At 36.9% G+C, this 8,397-nt stretch overlaps 1 pseudogene; it reads left to right on the forward strand.

Moving 5' to 3' along the window:
* Window positions 1–5,162: 5,162 nt before the first annotated feature.
* Window positions 5,163–7,298, forward strand: LOC115953920 (annotated as a pseudogene).
* Window positions 7,299–8,397: the final 1,099 nt, after the last annotated feature.

Raw genomic sequence — 8,397 nt, forward strand, 5'->3', positions numbered from 1 at the left:
GGTTATATATATAACTTTAGGCTTATTGTATTTAATCTTGGAGAGGAAGTAAAATAATTCAAATCTTATTTGGAGTGAAAGCAAAATAATGTTGATCTTTCTTAGTTAAAAATAAACCATATAGAACTTAATAATAGAAATGTAGCCATCTTCTAAGGCTGAATCTCGTTAATTTCCTACATTTGGTCTCTTAGGCCCTTTTGTAGTGGTACTTTGGGTTAAGTAATGTGTCTGAATATGGTGAGAGAGTGTGATTAAGTGTGTGTATTTAACAGTTAGTTAATTTCTCAAAAAAAAAAAAAATGCCTACTTCTAATCAAAGTCCAAATTGGTTATATATATAACTTTAGGCTTATTGTATTTAATCTTGGAGAGGAAGTAAAATAATTCAAATCTTATTTGGAGTGAAAGCAAAATAATGTTGATCTCTCTTAGTTAAAAATAAACCATATAGAACTTAATAATAGAAATGTAGCCATCTTCTAAGGTTGAATCTTGTTAATTTCCTACATTCGGTCTCTTTCTCTTTCTTTGTTTTTTTTTTTTTTGGTCATGTTTTCTAGTACACTTTATCATGGTCTCAAGATTTTGTTTCAATTTTTCTAAAGTGAAATGATAGTTATGTTTTATTCCTCCAACCTTCTATGAGAAAATTAATCAAATAATCCACTTGGATGATATAATAAATTACCACTTAATCAAATAATCCACTTAGATGATATAATAAATTACCACGTAATTGGTTGGAAAAGATTTCTTCAAACTAGTGTAGAGGAAAATGTTGTCCCTTAATTAATGTTAGGGATATTATTATTTTTTTCCACAACTTATTGATATGAAAAATTATAAATGGTGTGATATCCTTTTCACATTTAACAATTATTATCACCATTTTTATTTTGCATCAATATAACCTACCATTTGTGGTTGGGAAAATTTTTATATCTTTAGCATTGTGCAAACAAAAAACTATTTTTCACAACCTTAAGGAATGATTTTCAAATCCGGACCGGACCAGACCATACGGTTCAACCCGGTTAACCGTGAACCTTTCATCAATTCGGTTCTTTTAACTCTAAGAACTGTTCTATGCATAAAAAACATGAAATCATTCGAATTGCCGAGTCTGAAAACCATTACGGTTTAGAACAAAGAGTAAAAAAAAATTGCCGAACCTCTTTCTTCCTGCGTGTCTCTAATCTTCCATTTCGTGTCTCTCTTCGTAAAGTTTGGATCTTTTTTTTTTTTCAAATGATAGAGAAGAGAGCAAGACCAGATAGAGAAAATGAAAGAAGTTGTTGACAAAAAAGAAAAGAAGGAAGAAAATAACTGAAATTCACAAGCTCAGTGTAGGAAACTCATGTGAAGAGAAGAATAGAAATTCACAGGCACTGCGTGTTCGTTTGGTAAAGATTATTTTTGCCAACTTATTTTACTATTCAGCTTATTTTTGCTACTATTGATGGGTCTGTAGGGGCCTTTTTTGTGTGATATGGTATGTTGGGCTGCCTCCTGCGGTAATGGACTGGGCTACCTCCTGCGGTGATGGGTCCTAGTGTTTCTGAGTAAGGGAGTTGGGACTGGTCCAATTGTAACTCAACTTGGGCCGGTTTGTGCACAAACTTATGCCTTGTCTGCCAGGAGCAAATTTACGGCAAGCAGAACTGTTACAGACGAGTTACGGCAAGCATATATAATAATAACTAAACAGAGTAATTTGACTTATTTAAATAAACAGTTATGTATTCCTTGCTAATAAAGCATAATTACAGTTACAATGATATCAATCTCAGAGTAAAATTAAGAAAATAATAGTGGCTAATTTAAATGGACATAAATTAAGTTTTAAACTTAGTCTGCTGCAGCAAAGCCAAAGAGGAAAGAACGCCTCTTCTCAATGCAAATAACCTTCCCAGGAAAAAGATCCTGCCGTGGAGATTAATGGCTTTGAGGGAGTCGGACCTGAATGGTTATTGCCCAAAATAAAGAAAGAGGGTTCTTGTTTGCGTTTTGGAAGAAGGTAAGATTTGAAGGGGAAGAGAGGGAAACCGATCTATGGGTGCATGCCCTATTGAACCAACTCTCGTTTTTCTTAGTTTTCTTTTCTTTTCTTTTCTGTTTTCTTTCGTATCTTTTTCTTTTCTTCTTGCTCTGTTTTTTCCTTTTACTCTCAAAAATATGCTCTGTTTTCCCTCCCCTTTACAGGGCACGGCAAGGGCCTTTTTATAGCGCCTACCGTGGCTAGTGTTTTATCGTCTTGCCCCTTAACCGCCTTTTTCTGGTCTGGGCGTACTGACCGACCACCAAGACTGTGCAACGTCCACCCTCGCCAGACAGAGGCAGGTTTTGTTTTGTTCCTCTGTATTCATGCCACGGTATTAATGCTTTCTCTCTCCACTCTCAGAGCATGCACCAACGGTTCCCCCTCAAACTTGCCTCTTTCGGGTGGTCTATCATCCCAGCAGGACGTACCTCCCAAAAGAGGCTTGGGCAGGAGCCGTAAATAGATCTTTTCCTCTCCCCCACCACCAAACCACACCCCCTTTACCTTTTACCTCTAGCCCATGGCCCTACCATGTCCTATATTGGCTGGGTACAGGCTGGTGGTGCCTGGGCCTTGCGCGTGCTTCCCTTTCAAATTTGTCCAAGAGTCTGCTTGCTGTTCATGCGTCTGCCGCGACTTGGAGACTCTCCGTCTGCGTTTCCTGGCCTTTCATGTGGGTTTTCCTTTAGTTTTTCGCTCCATTCAGGAGCTCTGCCTCGTATGATAATGGGCTTTTCTTATTGCTCTGTTTTCTTTCGTATCTTTTTCTTTTCTTCTTGCTCTGTTTTTTTCTTTTACTCTAAAAAATATGCTCTGTTTTCCCTCCCCTTTACAGGGCATGGCAAGGGCCTTTTTATAGCGCCTGCCGTGGCTAGTGTTTTACCGTCTTGCCCCTTAACCGCCTTTGTCTGGTCTGAGCGTACTGGCCGACCACCAAGACTGTGCAACATCCACCCTCGCTAGATAGAGGCGGGTTTTGTTTTGTTCCTCTGTATTCATGCCACGGTATTAATGCTTTCTCTCTCCACTCTCAGAGTATGCACCAATGGTTCCCCCTCAAACTTGCCTCTTTTGGGTGGTCTATCATCCCAGCAGGACGTACCTCCCAAAAGAGGCTTGGGTAAGAGCCGTAAATAGATCTTTTCCCCTCTCCCCACCACCAAACCACACTCCCTTTACCTTTTACCTCTAGCCCATGGCCCCACCATGTCCTATATTGGCTGGGTACAGGCTGGTGGTGCCTGGGCCTTGCGCGTGCTTCCCTTTCAAATTTGTCCAAGAGTCTGCTTGCTGCTCATGCGTCTACCGCGACCTGGAGACTCTCCGTCTGCGTTTCTTGGCCTTTCATGTGGGTTTTCCTTTAGTTTTTCGCTCCATTCAAGAGTTGGGCCTCGTATGATAATGGGCTTTACATTTATTTGGCCCACTTTTGATTTTCTTTACTGTCTGTCACGTTGAACTGTTATTCCTGCCGTAATAACTTAATCCTGCTGGACCTCTTTTTGGGCCAGCCGTTTATCCGTTTTCTCAGTGGCCTATTATGGGCACTGTTTTGCTTTTACTCATGGGCTCCTATGTCCCTTTGGGCTTTTCCTTTGGACATCCGTGGTCCGATTGCTTTCTTTGGGTTTCCTTGGCCCGTTTACTAATTCCACACTCCCATGGGCTTCTTACTAACTTCATTGGGTTTCCCCGCCCCAATAACCTTATCCTTATCTTTGAAGTTCATGGGCCTGCCATAAACTCCTTGCTTTCTTAGTTTACAATTGCCTTGGGCCTGCAGCGGCCCTTTCTCACTTTTCTATCTCATACTCTGCCCATGGGATGCTACTTCTTTTTTTCCTGGCTTCCTTGAGCCCGCTTGCCTCTTTAAGACCCATTTATTTATTTGTTGGGCCTGTGATCCATTATTCCTGCCGCTTGGGCCTAATGGGTTTTTTGCTATTTATCTTGTCAATTCTTTGTGGCCCTCATTATTGGGCTTTTCTGTCTGCTGGGCTTCCACAAATGGCCCTCAACAAGGTCCCACTGCACTTTTTGGTACTATTCATGGGTCTCACTATACTATTTTAGCTAACTTTTATTTTTATCTACAGTATTTTCAGCAAAAAAATTTAGTTTTAGCAAAATAATCGAATTTCAAACAGACCCTACATTTGTACCTTTCAAAGAAAGAAAGTAAAGAGAAGTGTTACCTTTTAGCATCTAATCAACACGCAATAATGTTTTCTCCTAATCCCAAACACTGTTCCTAATCAGCAAGCAATAATTTTTGGAAAATGTATCTCTTTCGCTTAGAGTATCTCTAGCAGATTCTTCAAATTTTTGTACTATTTGGAGAATGAACAGTAACTTTTATCTTTTAACTACCCACTTTTTCAAATACACTTTTCAACAGATTATCTATCATATTCTCTATCTCATTTAAATATTATTTTTTCATTCATTATTTATTCTTTTTTATCATCATTTATTTTTTCTATATTCATTCTCAACAATTATATTTTTCAATGAAAAGTATTATATTCACAATACTTTCACAAAAATCACATCAAAAGTTGCCAGTTGCAACTTGTTTCTCTCTCTCTCTCTGTCTCTCTCTTCATTTTATTTTATTTTTTTGCATTTGAATATAGTTAGAGCAATTACATTAGTATGTGCAAAAGATTCCGTCTATTTTACACAAAAAACCTACTTTTTCTATTTTACACTATCACTTTTACAAAACACCCACATCAATTTATCTATTATACACACTTTTTTATTAAAATAATATTTCCTCTCACATTTTTTATTATTTCCCACCTACCCCCACCTAACCCTTCTTTTTTCTCTTAATAACCCCTTCTTCTTCTTCACACTCTCCTTATCTTTATCTCCTCTCTATCTCTGCCTCTCTTTCTTCTCCATCTTCTCTTCTTTTTTTTCTTCTTTTTTTTGAGAATCTTTTTCCTTCCTCTTCTCCGTCAACCCATCACAAGCAGTCCATCAACACCCTTCTTTTTCCTCTGAATAACCCCTTCTTCACACCATCCTTATCTCTATCTCTGCCTCTATTTCTTCTTCTTCTTTTTTCTTTTTTTTTTTCTTTTTTTTTTTAGAATCTTTTTCTTTCCTCTTCTCCATCAACCCATTACAAGCACTCCATCAACACTGATCTCCGTCAACCCATCACCGATCTCCATCAACACCGATCCAACGATTTTGTTCCAGTGGTTGATTTTTTTTGTTGATTTTGTGGTTGATTTTTTATTTTTGTAGTTGATTTTTTATTTTGAGTCTGTGGGAGTGTGTGGTATCAGAGGAAGAAAGAACATGAGAGGGAGGGTTAGTTTTGCAAATGAAGTAGAGAGAGAAAAAAAGGAGTGAATCAGAAATTAATAAAATATTAAATGCACATGCTGCAGTAGTCGTGCATATATGCACTGTTACTGTAGCAATTGTGCAATTATGCACAATTTTACACAATTTTGCACCCACTGATGTGGGTGTTTTTTTGCTCAGAATGTGTAAAATCAGTTAGTTTTTTCGTTTTGCACAATTTTGCATAGACTGATGTAATTGCTCTTAAAATGCTAAATTTAGCATATAGATATAACAAAAGTAGCACAAAAAGCTAGTGCATTGGTGGAGTTATAGCCATATCATTTGGTTGTTGGGTTGTAGTGCACAGTCAAAGATGGCTGTGCACTGTAGCTAAGAAGGGGAAAAAAAATTATTAGAAAATATATTATTTTATTGTGTTAGTGGTAGTGATTGCTGTTTATTGTAGTAGATATATTATTTTATTGTGTTGAATGTTAAAATAAAACCACTGATGTTGAGTGTTTTGTAAAATAAGGTTGTAAAATAGATAAAGTAGCTTTTTGTAATGTTAAATTGCTAAATTTTTGCCTCCACCAATGTGAATGCTGTACACAAAAACAAACTTTGTAGAATCATAATTATTTTGTATATATTCCACAGACTATTTCATCAATTTGATTGACTAGAAGTTAGAACACAGTAGAATTATATAGTTATAAACCCAATTTTGGAATGTGCCATGCAGAAATTCTCGGCCATCATCTTATTCAGTTCATTTAAGCTTGCTCGAACACCACCATGCAAAGCCCAACAGAGAAAAAACAAGGCGTGTACACTTATCCGAGTCAATGGCCAGTTTATTCACTAGCTTGGTCAGTCCGTGGTGACAAGAATGCTCGTCTTGCTATAGGGAGTTTCCTTGAAGATTATAGCAACAAGGTTGAGCTTGTTCAATTCAGCCATGACACATTTGATTTCTCCACAGATAATCGCCTAGTCTTTGATCATCCATATTCACCCACAAACCTAATGTTCTTTCCCTCCGAAGACACCACAAATCCTGACATTATAGCCACTTCTGGGGACTATCTACGATTGTGGGGAATCCATGAGGATAGAATTGAGCTCAAGGCACTCCTCAATGGCAACAAGACTAGTGAATTCAATTCTGCCATTACTTCTTTTGATTGGGCAGAATGTGACACGCGGCACATCGCCACGTCTAGTGTGGACACAACTTGTACCATTTGGGATGTAGAGACTGAAACTGTGGACTCACAATTAGTAGCACATGACAAAGAAGTGTATGACATTTCATGGGGTGGGTTCAATGTGTTCGCTTCAGTCTCTGGGGATGGTTCTGTTAGGGTTTTTGATCTAAGAGACAAAGAAAGATCAACAATAATATATGAAAACCCTATTAGAGATAGCCCATTGTTGAGGCTAGAATGGAACTAGGCTGACCCAAGATTTATAGCCACAGTTGGAATGGATAGCAATAGAGTTGTAATATTGGACATTAGGTTTCCAACATCACCTTTGATGGAGTTGAATAAGCATAAGGGTAGTGTAAATGCTGTATCATGGGCTCCGCGCATTGGACGACAGTTGTGCACTGTTGGGGATGATTCAAGGGCTCTGATTTGGGAAGTGGTGGGACAGGGTTTTCGATCAGAAATTAACGGTGATTTGGAGCCTGAAATGTGGTATGGATCAACGGCTGAGATCAATCAAGCACGTTGGTCGCCCTTGGAGATGGATTGGATTGCTATTGCCTTCTTAAATAAGCTACAGCTCTTGAAGGTTTAGAGATCTTAATAGAATCATATGTCATTGATCTTAGTGATATCAAGGTCTACTTCTAATCTTAGGCCTTTTTGTAGTGGTACTTTGAGTTAAGTAAAGTGTTTGAATTTCGTGAGAGAGTGTAATTAAGTATATGTGTGTCTTTAACAGTTAATTTGTTTCTCCAAAAAAATAAATAAATAAAAAAAGCCCTACTTCCAATCAAAGTCCAAATCGGTTATATTTATAACTTTAGGCTTATTGTATTTAATCTTGGAGAGGAAGTAAAATGATTCAAATCTTATTTGGAGTGAAAGCAAAATAATGTTGATCTTTCTTAGTTAAAAATAAACCATATAGAACTTAATAATAGAAATGTAGCCATCTTCTAAGGCTAAATCTTGTTAATTTCCTACATTCGGTCTCTTTCTCTTTCTTTGTTTTTTTTTTTGGTCATGTTTTCTAGTATACTTTATCATGGTCTCAAGATTTTGTTTCAATTTTTCTAAAGTGAAATGAGAGTTATGTTTTATTCCTCCAACCTTCTATGAGAAAATTAATCAAATAATCCACTTGGATGATATAATAAATTACCACTTAATCAAATAATCCACTTAGATGATATAATAAATTACCACGTAATTGGTTGGAAAAGATTTCTTCAAACTAGTTTAGAGGAAAATGTTGTCCTTTAATTAATGTTAGGGATATTTTTTTTTTTTCCACAACTTATTGATATGACAAATTATAAATGGTGTGATATCCTTTTCACATTTACCAATTATTATCACCATTTTTATTTTGCATCAATATAACCTACCATTTGTGGTTGGGAAAATTTTTATATCTTTAGCATTGAGCATACAAAAAACTATTTTTCACAACCTTAAGGTATGGTTTTCAGATCTGGACCAGACCGTACGGTTCAACCCGGTTAACCGTGAACCTGTCATCAATCTGGTTCTTTTAACTAGTCTAAGAACCGTTCTATGCATAAAAAACATGAAATCGTTCGAATCGCCAAGTCTGAAAACCATCATGGTTTAGATCAAAGAGTAAAAAAAACAAAAAAATTAAAAAAATTGCCAAACCTCCTTCTTCCTGCATGTCTCTCTTTTAGTCTACATTCTTTCTCTTTCCGCCCTCAGATCTTCCATTTCGTATCTCTCTTTGTAGGGTTTGGATCTTTTTTTTTTTTTTTTCAAATGATAGAGAAGAGAGCAAGATTAGATAGAGAAAATGAAAGAAGTTTTTGACAAAAA

The sequence above is a fragment of the Quercus lobata genome, chromosome 7, assembly GCF_001633185.2.
Source record: "Quercus lobata isolate SW786 chromosome 7, ValleyOak3.0 Primary Assembly, whole genome shotgun sequence".
In the NCBI taxonomy this organism is placed as follows: domain Eukaryota; kingdom Viridiplantae; phylum Streptophyta; class Magnoliopsida; order Fagales; family Fagaceae; genus Quercus; species Quercus lobata.